Source organism: Rhinolophus sinicus, linkage group LG09, assembly GCF_036562045.2.
Source record: "Rhinolophus sinicus isolate RSC01 linkage group LG09, ASM3656204v1, whole genome shotgun sequence".
NCBI lineage: Eukaryota > Metazoa > Chordata > Mammalia > Chiroptera > Rhinolophidae > Rhinolophus > Rhinolophus sinicus.
In genome coordinates, this window is record NC_133758.1 from 4,991,186 (window position 1) to 5,009,246 (window position 18,061).

At 33.7% G+C, this 18,061-nt stretch overlaps 1 long non-coding RNA gene across 1 annotated transcript in view; it reads right to left on the reverse strand.

The window, feature by feature from the left end:
* Positions 1–16,975, reverse strand: part of LOC141573126 (uncharacterized) — a 541,235-nt gene extending 524,260 nt beyond the window's left edge. The window contains exon 1 of the long non-coding RNA XR_012498701.1: positions 16,912–16,975. This is a non-coding gene — a long non-coding RNA (uncharacterized LOC141573126). The remainder of the gene's footprint in view (positions 1–16,911) is intronic.
* Between the last annotated feature and the right edge of the window lie 1,086 nt (positions 16,976–18,061).

The following is an 18,061-nucleotide window of genomic DNA, read 5'->3' on the forward strand; positions in this document are numbered from 1 at the left end:
CTGTGGTTTACCTGGTCCTACTCACTTTCATTAACTCTAGATTGAGCATTCTAATGTTTTACTGTATCTCTAAGTGTATACTAATCAAATATCATATAACTGTCATAATCCAGGACTGTCATTTCCCATATTTTTTTCACAAATGTCCAAGGCCTATCACATTGCTAAATGATTCAACAGTTAATGTAAAGTTTTAAAAAAGACAAGAATAGTTAAGACGCACTTGAAAAGAGAATAAAGAGCTTGCATGCCAAGGATTGAGACTTCCTACACAGCTATAATAATTATAAGGTAGTTTTGACAAAAAAGTTATTCAACACAGACGACAGAAAACCATCTTCATGTATCCGATCATTTGGCACCCGACAAATGTGTTCTGGTGGATCAGTGGATGTCATGGGTTGAGTTGGGCCCCCGCCAACTTCATATATTGAAGTACTAACCCCAATACCTCAGAATGTGACAATATTTTGATACAGGGTCTTCACAGAGGTAACTGAAGTAAAATGAGGCCATTGGGGTAAACTCTAATCCAATGTTAGTGGTGTCCTTCTAAGAGGAGAACGTTTGGATTTCCTTTAATGCAAGTACTTTCCATTAATTCTGGGAGGAGGGAGGGTACTTATACTGGGGCAATCTGTGCAGCACAGTCCACGATATTCAAGTTCCATGAAGGAACTTGGACTCATTTAACCCAACCCCCTACTTATAGAAATAATGAAACTGTAGCTTTCTCCTAGTGTGGCTCAGCGTACATAGCGAGTTATTGGTGAGGATAGCCTAGAGAATGAGTCATCTGCCCTAGCGTGGTGCCCCCGCCCCCTCAGCACCCAGCCTTCCACTTCACTACGTCATTCTTAGCACTGATGGCATTTGCCCAATTGCAAAACCTCAGTATATATCTGCTTGGATTATAAAATAAAGACCCACCTAATTATAATCTCAGGTTTCTCAATACTTATGTAAACAAACGGGCCCATAGATACTCTTTTACATAACATGGAGGTGAACATTTTCATGGCAGATCATTTCAAGTAGAAAATAAGACAGGTACATAATTCTGGATGTTTTATTCTGCTTTGTGCATATGGAAAAAAATGGAGATGAAAATTCATCTTATGATTAAGTGGAATAAATATAATTTTCACGCATATTTTCAATAAAAGTTGATAATATTCAGGACTGTTGATTAAGTAAAATGAACAGGTGAAGTGAACAATTCTATACATCAATGTTTTGAATACAGTGCATAATATAACACTCAATGCGCTGTGTTTTAAAAAAGTATCAATAAATAGATGAATAGGTAATGTGCCTTTTACTGTGATAAATTATTCTAGAATTGCTCATAGTGAAAAATATTGAAAGCAACTTGAATTGTTCCCAGTAAAGGTAAATTGAATATCCATGCTAGGAATATTTTGCTGCTATTAAAAAAAAAGACTAAACATTATATTTATTGTATTAGAGTAATGTCCATGAAATATATATTAAATGAAATAAAATTTAAGATAAATATTTCAAGTTTTGATACTACTAATGTGTATGTACATACCGTCATTCCCCGAAAATAAGACCTAGCCAGACAATCAGCTCTAATGCGTCTTCTAGAGCAAAAATTAATATTAGACCCAGTATGTTATGTTATATTATATTACATTATATTATATTATATCATATTATATTATTATATTAAAGACCCAGTATAATATGATATGATATGATATGATATGATATGATATGATATGATATGATATGACATGACATGACATGATATATGATATGATATGATATGATATGATATGATATGATATGATATGATATGATATGTTATGATATGATATGATATAATATAATACTGGGTCTTATATATTTTTGCTCCAAAAGACACATTAGAGCCGATTGTCCGGCTTAGTCTTATTTTCAGGGAAACACAGCATCTGTATGAGCATGACCAGTGAGGTTCAATGGTCCCTATTGCGTTGTTAGCTTTTAAACTGTCACCCGTTTGAAGGTACAGTGAACAATTGAGATAGCATAATAGAACACATGATGTCTATGGTTTATGGCAGACATGTCGTTGTGCTAATTATGCATGGTAAATTTAAGCAGTGATTAAAATCATCATTCCTTTTGTACTTGGTGATCCTCAGTCTATTAGCTATAAACTGGAATAATGACAAAGACATAAGATAGACAAAGAAAGACCTGGATTTGACAAAGAGAACCAACAAACACGCTCCTCTTACTCTCTTTTTCAAACTTTCGCTCCTATAGGAACGTATCTTTTCAGTTTTTCCTATTTTCCCTCAATTGCATTTTACTTTGCATATAAACAATATCAAATTTACTGCAGAGAAGCAAATGTAATATATTAATCAGTCTAACTTATTAGCCATTTAAAGTTAGGAGAAGGTTAAACATATAATTTATTAAATACAGGAGAGACACTTAGAGGTGTGTTAAGATAAACACCATTGCAAACATTTTTGAGATCCAAATTGATTTGTAGTCAAAAGTCAGAGATAAAGGCAGACTTCAAATGCAAAATAACAAGTAACATAATTGGATTAGAAACAATCCTCTTCAAGAGAGAAAAGAAACTATGATCTGATTGCATGGGTAGAACTAAAATTAAAGATAGTTGTGAGCCACTAATTTTCTTTACAATTTGTAGCTGGGTTTCAGGAATACACAGTGCACAAGTCTAATTCCAAAAGATTTTACTATACAGATTTACTTACTTCCCTGAAAAATAACAGAGATGGTGATAGTAAATGTACATTTTAAAACTCTCCACTCCCCTTCTGTTGGGGTTTAATGCACAGTGTGACAATCAAATACAGCAAGCTTTATCCTCATAAAGTTCATGGTGGTAGCAAACGTTAATAGTGGTCAATATATTTAACATATTTTGATTAAATAATTATAAACCTAATTAATAATGATGTTATCAGTTACAACACTTAATGAGCCACATGACTGGACATCATAGGAAGCAAATCAATAGTTACCTGTGGCTAATAACAGATTTCTGGAGACATAATCGTATTTACTTAAGTCTATCCCTGAGATAGCCTTACAGATAGTGCTCAAAACTGGTGACATGTTGGAGAAATGTTGAAATTAAACCAATTACTTTAAGTAAATATATACTCAAACATGTCATAATTTTGTATAAAGTTACATCCTATGTATCAAAACGTATTAACAGCTATAGTTTCCATGTGATGATTTTCATATGCAGCTAAAACTCAGGAAACATAGTTAAGTGATTTACGAGATATGATCAAAAGATAACTGTGAATGTTTAAATTAAAAAAAATTATTACAGCAAAAGACACATCGCCATTAATCCCTCTCAAAATACCCCCCCTCGCTTCAAACACATTTATCCCATCATTCTTGCCACTTACTGAAGCAGTTCTGGAAGTTCTCTTTTGTGAAGGTTTTTATTTCATTCTCCATCATGACAACGCTCCGTGTCACACATCATTTCTGTCATATGGTAATTTCTCTCAAATAAAAACATTACGGTGTGTCCTCACCCACCTTATTCACTGGATCTGGTACTGTGTAACTTCATTTCCCCAAAGTCCAAATGATACAAGACATGGAGGTAGTCACAACAGAGCAACTAAAGATACTCACAAAAGAGGACTTCCAGAACTGCCTCAGAAAGTGGCAACAACATTGGGATAAGTGTGTTTGAAGTGAGGGGGAGTATTTTTGAGGGGGGTTAATGGCAATGTGCCTTTTACTGTGAGAAATATTTTATTTAATCATTCACTGTATTTTGTGATCACACTTCATATTCAGGTAGAAAAAGAAGAGAGACCATTGGCTGGAGAGCTGAGAAATCTTAGCTACTAAACTCATCTTGAACAGACCACAAGGACAAGGTGGGGAGGTATCTTCCTAGAAGCTAAGCTGGCTCTGTGTCACTGCAGTGTGGGCCATGGAGTACTAAACAGTTTTGAATGCCAGCTGAACACTTAACAGTTGTACCTGGTCCAACATCTCACCTCTCTGTGCATCAACTCCTCATTTATTATATAGAGAAATAAGAATGCTTATCACAGATGGTGATATGGTGAGTTTTTGAAATTTAACAGAGGTAATTAGAGAATGAGCTTTTTTTATTATTATTATTAACACAGTAATAAGATGTTTTTAGTGGAACAAAATCAATTCTAGGTTAAATGCTGCTCTAAAGTTCCCCTAACAGATCATAAAAGCAATTTCAGAAGAGCATGCTGATTCCGGCTAGTGTAACTGTGGGTGAGGATGAAACCCAACAGTATACGGGAATATAACAAAAATCCATAACTCTATTATCTAAAAACAGAGTTTGACATCTAATAAAAAATTACCAGGAACACAAAAGTGCAGGAAAATATGATCTATAGAAAAGAAAGAAAATAATAAATAGGAAAAGATCTTGAATTGACAAAGAAAATAAAAGTAATAGACATAAAAATTAATTGAGCATTGTTATAAGTATGCTTCATATATACATGAAAGTAAAGGAAAACATGGACATGAGGAGAGTATGAATTTTTTTTTAAAATCTAAGTCAAACTTCTACAAATTAAAAATGCAGCATATGTGTAAAAAAAAGCAATGTCTGGAGCTAACAGTCGATCAGGTAACCCTGAAGGAAAGTTCGATGAATTGAATATACAACAATCGAAATTATCCAAAATGAAGCAGAAATAGAAACAAGCCTGACATAATCTATAGAGAGAATCGGTGACCTATGGGATGGTATCAAGTGGTCTAAATTAAGTGCAATGGAATTCCCAGAAAGGAAGTAGGCAGAACAATATTGAAGAATCAATGGTCTTACTTTTTTCAAATTTGACAAAAATTATATACACAAAATGCAAATAGCTCAATGAATCTGAACAAAATATTCATTAGAAATAAAATTAAGGCAAATTCTATTTCAACAGTGAATTGTTGAAAACAAATAAAAGATCATTTTAAGATCAGGCAGAAACTAAAGACACATTGTGCACACAGGAACAAAGAGAAAGGGCAGAGTAGATACACTCTGTTAGGTAGATGAAAACAGAAGGTTCATGACTCAACAAAAATAATGACAATATGTATTTTTTATATTTAAAATATATACACCAGTAAATTGCATTTGCGCAATGAACAGCAGGAAGCCAACTGAAACTGTTGAAAGGTGCTCATATTTTAACTGGTGTATTGTTAATAATTTTAAAATTCTACTGATAAGTTATGTTGCAAGTTCTACTGTGCTATTGCAAACAAAAACAGAGAGTTGTAACTAATAAGTCAGACTGGAAATGAAATCACAAAAATACTTGAAGAATCAAAAAGAAATCACACAAATGAAAAAAGGAACAAAGAACAGATAATATGAATAAAACACAAGATGGTACCATACCTATCATCAAAAATACGAATTAAAAAGTCAAATTGGATAAAAGAACAAAGCCCACCATTATGCTGCCTATAAAAAAAACCCACTTTAAATATGAACACCAATAAGTTAATAGCACAAGGATGAAAAAAGATGCTACCACAACCAAGATGTCCTTTAGTAAATGAATGGATAAACGGTGGCACGTCCAAACAATGGGATAGTAGTCAGCTAAAAAGAAATCAGCTATCAAGACATGAAGAGACATGGAGGAAACTTAAATGTGTGGTACTAAGTGAAAGGAACCAACCTGAAAGGGTTATGTGTTGTATGATTCCATCTATAAGACGTTCTAGAAAAGGGTAAACTATGGACACAATAAAAAAGATGTGATTAACAAATGAAAATATGTGGTTGTTTTTATTGTTGTGGAAAAGAGAGGCCATTTTAGATACCAGTACAGGAAGCACACCACACCAAGGGGTCAAGACAGACAAGACTAAACAGCTGGCAACAGCTGGATCTGCCAGGAGCATGTCCATTCTCTAGTTAATAGTTACATAGAAAGTGGAGTCTTGGTCAATTCCCGAGCTTCTCTGACCCTTATTTCTCCCCAGTAAACTGGGATATTAAATAAACTAAACAAAACAGACCTCAGCAGGTCAAGCCAATAGTAAACATCACTACACCTGTGTAATAGTATATTACTCATCTTTCTAAAATGTATATGAAACCAGAGAGAAAAAGAGAAAAACTTTATTTCCCAATCAATATTGATGTCATATGGCAAACTTTATAGAAATTTATAAAAGTATAAAAGTATGTATATTTGCATCAATTTATCTGATCCTTGTGCCCCCAAGCCATCCTGTGATGCCTCTATGTATATATTAAAAAATAAAAATTTATTAACTGTTTTCTGCACTATCAGATATATATTGAATGTAGAAACTGCAAAATATAAATTGGTGTTTTGGGGAAATTGTGGACAATATATACTCGTACATATACATATATACAGATATATTTTCTGATTTATTAAAAAATAATTTTCAAAATCTATCGTAACCCTTTTTTTCTTTCTTTCATTATCTACCTGGACATCTTTCCTGACTTGGGGAAGTCCTTTGTGTGTATCTTAGTGTGCTGGCAGCGAGGGCATTCAAGTGTGATCTAATCTTTAAAAATTGAATATTCTTCACAGAACTTTGAATGTTGATGGCGGATGCAAAGGTCAGCATGGTTAGTCATTACTCATAGTGACATCTGCAGAGTTAAGAGTTAATTGTCTGTTGAAGGAGTTTACCTACCGTGTTTCCCCAAAAATAAGACCTATCCAGACAATCAGCTCTACTGCATCTTTTGGAGCAAAAATTAATATAAGACCCGGTCTGATTTTACTATAATATAAGACAGGGTCTTTAATAAATAGAATAGAATAGAATAGAATAGAATAGAATAGAATAGAATAGAATAGAATAGAATAGAATAGAATAGAATAGAATAGAATAATATAATACCGGGTCTTATATTAATTTTTGTTCCGAAAGACACATCAGAGCTGATTGTACGGCTAGGTCTTATTGTCGGGGAAACACAGTAGCCTGTTCTTGAGGGTTGATTTGCCCTGTGTCAGGCAATGTGTTGAGACCAAGGCTGGCTTTCTTCCTTTCCTTTTCTTCCTTTCATCTTTTCTCTTTATTGTTTTTTCAAGCTCAGTTCTCTAGTTTCTAAATGATTTTGTGAACTCACTGATACATTTCCAAAATTTCTTTTTCAGTTTAATTAGCGAGACTAAGTAAGAAAGAACCACGACTGGTACATAAACTGACTAAATTGAGAGTGCCTTCAAATGAATTATATAAACAACATCAAGATACTGTGCTATGTTATATAGAAACTCAATTAATTATTAAATTACAGTTAAAATATTAAACTAAATTATAGTAGGATTTACAATTCTATATTACAATATCCAGGCTTTATAAGCCACTCTGGGAAATGGCAGCAAAATATCACTTATAAACCAATAAATTATTTCTAGCATAATTATTAATTTGGCTACTAAAAAGATATAATTGATAAAAACAACTGGACTTTTAGGAGGAAAACAAAATTTAAACAAGAAATATCAATTACATCTATTAGTGATAAAAATTTTTCAAACTACTATTAAATACTAGATAAAGCATATCTAGTGTTCAATTATGCATTGATGCTACATAAAATACTTTTTAAACTACAAAACAGGAATGCAAAGTCTTAATTTTTAATATGTTTTGATATGAATGCAATGTTGTATCTCTAGATCTCTAATTTGTGTATTTCACAAAAATTGGAATTGTTTCTCTGTGTTAAATTAGGGGGGGAGTTCTTTGGCAAATTCATTTGTACGCTGAAGACATTTCTATGTGTGTTTTCACCTTTGATATAGTTGATGACAATACATTGGTAGATTAAAATTTAAAAAAATACAGAACAAAGAATTCAATCTTTGAAATATTTGTATGCACATGGTTTTGATTTATGCTCCTTTCAACATACTTTTCTCTTGTGACTAAATATATCAATAGTGGAGTATACTCTTGAAACAGACCTCACAACAGAGGTACAATGATTAACTAGCATTAAATAAATGCTTCAGAGGAGAAAATAAATGGATTTTCTATTGTGTGAAAGATAGGTCCCTGAATACACTGACAAAAATCAAACCAATTCTACAATGCTACTCAACTCATAAAAAAATATGCTGCATATGTAGGGAAAAGAAGCCTGCATTCCAAGATGTGGCCTTAATTCAATGACAAATGTAATGTCATTGTCACTGTGGGTTGCAGTAACATTGGTTACCTCGTTGGCATTATTTTACTCAATAGTCCTTAACATTTGCTGATTTGAATGTTATCATGGTGAATCAATACTATTAATAATCTTTACCTTTAACGGTTTCCAATGACTGAAACTGTCAACAATGCAGCTTTTATTTTATAAAACATACCATGCTAAGTACAGGTTCTATTACGTAGTCCCACTAATAAAATGATGCTAATATTTTAAGTAAACCTCACGTCTCAGATTGAGCGTGTGAATAGTCTTATCTCCTCCAAATTTGGAAATTATTAACATCTTCCCATTAATTAAGGTTTGACGAACTCTGAAAAAAAAATGAACACGTTAAATATGTGACACTATCACTGAATTTTTGTAATGCTTTACACACATCTGAAGAATACCACAACCTATACTTTCACAATTTCCATTCAGAATATCAAGTTCGAAAGGAGATAGTATTTATAATATCTAGAGAATCTGTTCCTTTAAAATGAATGATATTTCATAAATTTAAATCTGAGGACAAACATCAAGAGTGTTGACCTGTAAAAGATCAACATGGACCCAACTGTGATGCTTACACATTGTGTGTCTTAACATGACCAACAGGATAAACTATTAAAAGAAAAAGAGTAACTTCTGGAAGGGTAAGGCACCTTGCCATTAAAATCACTGGTTCTGATGTCAGCTGTCTAGGTATGAACCCTGGGTCTAACGATTACTAGTTTTGCAATCTTGACTAACTTCTCTAAATTTTGGTGCCTCAGTTTCCCTCTCTTTAAAACCAGTGTAATGTGTTTACAGATGTTTTGTATTATGAAAAACAAGGTATGTAAGATACGAAAGAGCTCACCAAAAGTGCTTTTAATTACCAAACGGCTTTCGGGAATGTGGAAATATTGAACATTTGAACTTTTGGACATTTTCTCAATTCCTTCCATTTATGTTTCTCTACTTATTCAAATGAAAATATAATAAGATCTCTCTATTAAAAAATGACTTTACAAATAAGTAGGATAGCCTTGCAATTACATGAGAAAGAAAGTCAGAGGGTGAAAGGAAGCCTAAGTGAACTGATTTCCAGGGAGAGAGCACTTCCTCTGAGAATGTATGTGTCTTGGGATTCCATGTGGGCTGACTGAGAAGAAGTCCTGCCCAGGATTGGTGACTTTGCCCATTGAGAACAGCCAGCCACGCTACTGACCACAGCGTGGATGGCAGGCTGGCCTGGAATCTGACAGTTCCCTAAACACATCTGTCATTTCCTCAGCCTGACAATGCCTGGTGCCATCGTCTTTCCCCAAACACACACTAACATACACAAGATGCATGAGAAATGCACCATTAACCCAGTGCGAAAACACAGAACAGACCCAGCCTCCTAAATTATCATGATCCTAGAACCTCAGCTGAACTCAAAATATGACAAAATTAAAGAGATCAGCCGTTAGCCAGAGACGCACAGTACTTGGTGGGTGGGGTGTTGCAAAACTTAGGTAAACTCAGTCTTATAAAAGAAGTAGGCTGGTCCCTGACACGTTCAGAATTGATGAAATATGAATAATCACCGCCTCATCTTATTTCCAGATACAAGAATATGGGAAATAAGTTCAATTTATGAGGGAAAAGAGGAAGAAAGCAATGATATACCGCAATATTTATACAAAATATTATAAATGTATTCACTTTAATATATCATATGTATGTATTATACACGTATGTTGCAGTTATACATATATGCATATTATATGTTATATACATATGAATATAGCATTGTATTCTGGTCATCTATTTCTATATAATAAGTACCCAAATATAATAGTGTGATTTAGGACAATTTACTACATTTTGCTTCAAAATTTGACACAATTTTGTAGCAAAGCTAAAGAATTCTATAATAGCACAAAATAAATAATTCCAAAATAAAACTAGCATAGGGTGTACGAGGTCTTTACATCAGAAAACTACTAAACATTGCCAAGAGAGAGTAAAGAAAACCTAAACAAAGATGTATGCTACAAACACATGTTGACTCAATTTTTTTAAATGTCAATTAATGCCAATTTAATCTACAAGTTCAGTGGAATTCCAATCAAAACACCAAGATATACCTGAGATAGCATATAAATATTGGCTAAAAGAATAAATGGGAAACAGAGAACAAGTATGTGATCAGGACTCTGCAGTTAGACTCCCCATCCTTATGAAAAAGCCCTTACGGATTATCATACGGACATTATACTTTGAAATATTTCTTTAAACGACTCATTACTAGATACTGGTTGGGAGCCGAAATGAGAATACATAGGAGGGGCAATTCATTAACCATCTGGTCACCTAATTTTATCCTAGTTTTAGGACTTTCAATTCCTGTCCAATAGTGCAAATGAACTTTCGATGAACTGTCTTGATGTAAGATTTGTCTGTATCTGGACAGAGGACTTACTAGATCCTCTACCTGAGAAATGGGAGAATGGCTCACTGTCAGAGATACAAAATTGTCTACAGAACTTATTTTTTCTTATTAAATTCTACTGTATCAAAGAAAATATGATCAACCATACCTGTTCTATGCATTTCTACTAACAACTCCCATGCCTAAAAACAAACATTTTTCTAACTTTTCACTATCCTGGCTGTCATTTAATGAGGTAACCAATGGCACGGTTTCCACAACAGAACTGCTGGTTGAAATGTATTTTCATAATTCCTCTTCTACTTGATTGAGAAATGATGGACTAAGAAATATTGCTCACAGGTTATTGTGTATACATTGCACTTCTGATACACGACTGTATTTAGAATTTGACTGGCTCCTTCCTTAATTTTATCTTGTATAAATAATGCATAAGAAAGTGAACAAATATCCTAAAATATATTTGGAAGAGTCCTAAAACAGCAGGAGTTTTAGGATTAAATTTGGTCAAAAAACAAGGTAATTTCGTAACTTTGATCAAAGAAAAATAACATTTCTGAAATGTCTTTTATATGATAGATAGTACCTTTGTATAACTAAAAGTACAAATTCATTGTAACTCTTAGGACTGTACGTTATTTTGATGTGATAATACATTACAGTGGAGTAAGTGTGATAACGACACTGACAGACTCTTAGTCTAATGAAATACAACCATTTCCTCAGTTTTTAACTCACAAATAGCAGATGCCATTCAGAGAAGTTCTGTGAAGCCATATGTACATTTTAAATAAATATTTTTAAAAATTCTCAAAAAGCAATACAGACATACTTTTTTTGGTCTTTATATTAAATAATAGACCATCTGAAATCAGTGTCTTTAGAATTATGTGTTTGTTTTTTTCAAAAGCCTTTTCATTACAAATATTTTCTTAAAGAGTTGCATGCAAGGTCCATGTTTTAATTTTTGAACTCGGCCTTCTACCTACGTCACTGAATGGTGATGCATATCTGATCTACACTAGACCAATCAAGTTATTTCTCCAAGTATTTGCAAATAGGATGCTGTCTCTGCTGACTGTTTAAATGAGTAAACTTCAGGGTGGTTTCCTTCCAACCAATGATGGAAATTTAATGGTCTACCAGTTGGTAGAATTGCTAAATTCGTTTTTATTACTACTATCCCTTTAGCATTTTTTGTTCATTTCTCAAGGAGCAGCCTTTTCAGGACATTATAACCTACTTTACCTTATTATATATAAACTTATCATGAGTATATGTCTTCAATCTAACCTGCTGATTTTTAACTCTCATTGTATTAGAATCACCTTTTGATCTTGAAAATATATCTGTACCTGGGTAGCACCAGTTTCCAAGTTTAATCTCTGAAAGAGATGCACAGATACCGGTAAATTTTAAAATCTCTTCAGATGATTCCTATTTAAGTACCAGTGGTCCAACCATTGATTTCATGAACTTTTGTGGTGTATGTGTACTTCCTTCATGCCACCAAGTGCTATATTGACCTATCAGAAAAGGTACAAGAAATCAGTTAAAGCATACAGGCTAAAATCAAAGACTGGACCAGAAGATAAATAGAGCAAGAAGCTATGGAAACTGAGATGAACCAGCAACTTAAGAAAGGAGAAAAAATAAATAAATAAAATAAAACAAAAACAAAAGAGTTGTATACCAGAAGTTAAATTGCGTTTCTTTTTCTGTGATTTAAGAATAAATTAGAGCAACTTTCTATGCTGACGAAACAGATTCAATTAAGTCAAAACAATCTGATTATGCAAGAAATAACTCTCTTGGGTACTTGCGGAAGAGGACCCCTGGCTTGAGCTGCACGCTTGGAAGAGCCCCACATATTACAAACACAGAAACACAAAAGGGATGGAGACCTCATGAGCACATCTGTCTCAGAAGGGGGCTGGATTCCAGTGTGAAGAGGCCTCATGTAGGATTACAATGTGTTCATCCATTGTAACAGGGAGAAGGCAGAGATGCGGGTAAATATATGGACAGGTTAACTTATTAGGTAGTTAGAAACCTGTGGTGCTTGTTTTCTGATTATTTTGAATGTGGTTTTTTTTAAATAAATAATTAGTAAATGAATTACTAATGAATAAAATACTGATTATTTTTTTAGAGCTTTCTTACCAAGTTAACTAAAATTTTCTTCAAATCCACACTTTGTTTTATTGTTACAGTCACTTAAGCATACAGAAGAATGACTGAAAAGTTGCATAAATTATTTTGATAAAGTGGAATCAGAAAATATAGGGCCAGACTGACAGGGAGTTGCTGAAGTGATATGAGTGGGAGAGCATCTCTCTTCACATGTGTCTCTCCGGCTGGCACTTCCCAGGTAACATTCAACCTTATCTGTTACTCATTTGTACAGAAACAATGAAGCTTCATTTAAAAGGTGAACACTGAAAGATATGACACATCATTATCAGAAAGCCTAAATCCGTTTGACTATATTATCAGATTAGAAGGCCTCTAATGAGCTAGAGTTCTGGAAGGTAGAAAGACTCCAAAGAGTAAATTATAACAATCTCTTGTCATCATCACCACCACCATCATCACCATTAGGACGAAGAAGAAGGAGAAGGTGGAGAAGTGGGGGCAGAGGAGGGGGAGAGGAGGGAAGAAAGCTGGATCCCTGAATGACTGCAAGAAGCAAAGCGTCCTTTTCAAACTATGACAGCCACTCTGTGCTGCCATTTGAGATGACAACGCACTTACTTTATGTTTGAGCAGTTACACTGATTTGGTAGAGCAGTTTACTCACGGACAATACAACAGTTACCATTCAATGAATAATTATTTTGTTCCAGAGGCCATATTAAAAATCTCAATATGCATTATCTCATTCCATGCTCATTATAAAATGATGTGTTTGGTAGAATTAAAATGCCCGTTTTACAGCTGGACAGAGAGCGCCGGGTTATTTTTCTCAGGTTACATCGCTGTGTCAACTGGGTTTAGAACAGTTAACTCATGAATGCCAACTAGCAGGACGATGACACCCCATGCTGTATAACCCCAGACTGGTCCTGAAGCCACTTACAGACAGAGAAACTGGAGAGAAGAAAAGTGAATGAGAACTGGGCTTTTGAGGTAGAAATTCTGAAAAGGACATAAGAATTGACCACACGAGGATGATAAAATGCTGAAGACAAACTCTGCCTACTTTACACTTTACCTGGAACCAGTGCTTAGACTTAACACAGCTCCACCCAGAGGCTGACTCCAATAACCAATAACCATCAGCCTAATTAGAAATATTTGTGAACAAGTGTTAATGATGTTTATTACAATGAACTTACCTGATGAAATCTTCTAATGCCTGATGGAGGGCTTCACAGAAAATTCAACTGGGCACGATGAAAATAAAATGGACTGTTTTGAAGAATAATCACTTATCCTAACTTAGTTTAACACAACAGGCAGTATTAGCAAACATTTTCCCAGTAGTGTTATTTAGTATTTATCTTCTTTGAAATGTTTGTCTAATTATAATAATGTATGAAATAGTCAGCTATATGGACTGAATTTCAAGGTTAGCAGTTAGATGTCTGACCTAGAAAATTATAGGTTATAAAATGTTCAAAGTGTATTTTAATTTATATCAAAATGAAGTATTTGAACTGCCTCTGAAGCCTGTCATTTCTCATATACAATCTTACTACTCCAACAAAGTATCTGAATAATAAGTCTTTAATGATTATGACATTCTTAATCCTTAATATTCATAGATATATATTACATGTATGATACTTTATATTAAATGAAATAAACTGGCCTACTCCATTACCTGAGTGACACTAATAGCAAGACATAAAATATTAAAGTGAATGTCCTCAGAGAAAGAAACATAGTAGAAGAGGTACTGAAAATATTAGGGATATTTATTTTCATTTACAGGGTACTTCTTAAATTTAAGTCTTCTCGAAATAGAACTTTTGTTGACTATGAAAATAAATTACTATTAAACAATATGCCATTACTCAGCAAATATCATTCTCTCAATCAAATGTGTAGATATTATAATGCTCAAATGTGTAATGTAAATGAGATGACAGCCAAAACCAAGGTATTCTAAAGCCTTAAAATAGTGTGAAAATAATCCTAAATTAAATAAGATGTAAAATTTAACAGGGTCAAATACAAAGCCATCATTGTCTCCTCCTCTACAGTTTGCTCTAAGATTCTGAAACATCACACACCCTGTGGCATTATCCCAATAACGCCTCATGGAGCAGGTGGATTCTGCCTCCTGTCATAGCTGATCATATCAAGACTGGAATGATGAGCCAGACAGAGCCCCCCAGAGGCTAAACTAAAGGTTACAGACAATTAGTTGGTGGTGAGCATTGGACCTGAAATATTGTCAGAACTCTGGGGCAGTTTGGGTCATTTTGGATGCAATACACTTTGGCTACTGCATGCCCACCAAGTTTTACAAGCATGTCAGTGTGAGACAGAAGCTTCCAAAATAACCTGATTCAAAAAAATCAGCAGAAAAGTGATCACCAGAGAGTAACTGCCTGGAAACTCAGCAATCCGTGACTCACCTCTCATCACCACTGTCCTTTAGACTTGGGCAGTCACGGTAGGTTTCTATTATTGCAATAAATTTACACAATTTAAGAAATAATTATTCAAAGTCAACAAAACACCCAAAAGCAAGATATTAAATTTGATAGCAGTCAATGTGAACAAACTGCAAAATTCATGTAATAAATTTTGTGAAATAGCATTTAAAATTTTAAAGCAGTTCTAAACTAAGCCACCAGTAGCGTCGAATAATGTAATGTAAATATATATGATAAAAATATACTCCATTTCCAGAAGACTAGGCTAAGTAAGTCAAGAATATATTTTATAATCTCTTAAAGAATGGTAAATGTATTTAGTATATTGAAAAAACAGAAGAAATAAAAAACTGATTAATAGCAAGATGCACGAAGACATAAACATATGAAACATACAATAAGAAACAATAATATAAAACTATTAATAATATGGACAATGTATTCCTAAATATAATCCCTATGATTATCAGAATAATTTTAAAAACAGAGTACACATACTTTTCAAGAACATATATGTAACATTTCCCATAATTGGCTATATGTCGGTTTATAACACTAGCCTCAATAAATTACGAAGGATTGATACTGGTATATGCTTTCCAACATTCATGAAGAGATGCATCAATTTTAAAAGGTTGGGAGGGTAGGGGAATCTCCAACAACTTGGAAATGAAGCAAGCTATTCCAAATAACCAACAGAACAAAATAAAAAAGCAGTCACAAATGAAATTAGAAAACATATTAATCTGAATGGAAACATAATACATTAAAACCCATATCATGCAGCTAAAGAGTTGCTTAGAGGGGAATTTATAGCTTTAACATTAGAAAATTTTAAAAGCAATAATCTAAAATGTCATTTCAGGAAGCTCAAAAGAGAACAGGAGAGCAACATTCAAGCAATAAAGCAAAATAATAAAGAGCAGAAACTGACAAAATTAAAATCATAAAATGTTAGTAATAAAAAGCTAGTCAAGCATAGTTTTTGTAAATATTAATTAACTCAATAAAACCAACTAATGTTGTTCAAATATAAAACAGAAAGACAATCAGGGGCACTCAGCTTGCTCAGTTGAAAAAGCACGCGACTCAGAAAAAAAATAATCTCCAGAATAGAGCATCACTACAGATACTAAGAAAATATTATAGTCAACTTCGATCAACAAGTTTGAAAGTAAAAATGAAATTAATAAGTGAAAAACATAAGTTAATACTTGACAGAATTCTGAGTAATTACCTTAATAAAATTCAATTGTTTAGTTAAAACTTTCTTACAGTGAAAAGTTCAAGTCCAAACAACTCTTTTACTGAATTCTAAATATTTTAAAGAGCAATAACACCACTATTATACAAATATTTGGAGAAGATAGGAAAAAGAGAAACATTTTCCAACTCATTTTATATCACAATTTTAACCTTAACACCAATCCTGACAAGAATATAACAACAACAGCCTCAAAATGGAGATTCATCCTTGTTATAAACGACCGTGTTAAAATCTTCACCAAAATTTAGCACCTCAAATCCAGTGTAGAAAATCAAAATCCAGATGAGAAATTAGAGTGCATAGCAGGATGGAAACATGTTTTTAACATTTGACAATCAATTGATATAATTCACCACATTACCAGGAAAAAAGGAAAACATATATACATTATTACCTTAATAGAAGTATTGCTGCCAATAGTCATTGCAAGGAACTTCTTATTTAATAAGTAGGTATCTAAAAAAGAAAAAGAAAAAACCGCTTGGTCAATTATCATCTAAAATGAAGCATTGTTTAAATCATTTTCTTTTAGGGGAAAAAAACAACAAGAATCACAACAAAATGCACACTATTGTTATTTAGCATTTTATTGGATACCCTGGCCAGTAAAATAATGTAAGAAAAAAATAAATAGAAAAATAAACATAGGTAAGAAAGAGATCAAATATGTTTTTGTGATGTCAAGATTGAGTAGAAAAAAGTTTTTTTAATTATACAACAAAATAATAGTAATATTAGTGAACTAAAACGGTCTTGATATATTATATATGAATTATAATTGAATTGTCAAAGACAAAGACAGAGAATTTTTATGCAAATCTCATGGAAACCACAAACAAAAAGTCGATAGCAGATAAAAATAAATAAATAAATAAATAAATAAATAAATAAATAAATAAATAAGAATCAACTTAGATCCAAGATGGTGGAGTAGATAAACACTGTGCCTGCTTCCTTTAGTGAATACATTAAAATTACAACTAAATTACACAAAAATCAACCTGGAGAACCTTCTGAACTCGAGCTGAACAGAAGTTTTATAACTAAGGATATAAAAAAGAAGCCACGTCAAGAATGGTAGAAGCAGAAACATGAAACGAGCTGGCCCCAAACCTCTGTGTGGTGGTTGAGAATCAAGAGGGATATCTCAGCCACAGGGACCCCAGCCCCATACCAGGATCCCCAGCCCGGAGTACGGGTGCCAGGAAGAGGAGCCCACACAACATCTGGCTGTGAGAAACAGTGGGGATTCCAGCAGACCAGCTGGAACTGAATACTGCAGGAAATCTAGACATCCACTTAAAGTGTCAACACAGACTCACTCACTTGCAGCCACTCACCCGGAACTCTGGCAGAGGGAAAGTAACTCGGGGATCATCAGAGGTATATGGGGGTCAAACTGAGGTGTGTGGCTGTGGGCAAGGGCTGGAGAACAGTCACCATTTTCCCTGTGTGGGGCCCTTCTCCTATGCAGCTGGAGGGCAGGTGCCATCTTTCCTATGTTGAGCCCTCCCCAATGGGCCAAACTTAATCTGACTGGTCTG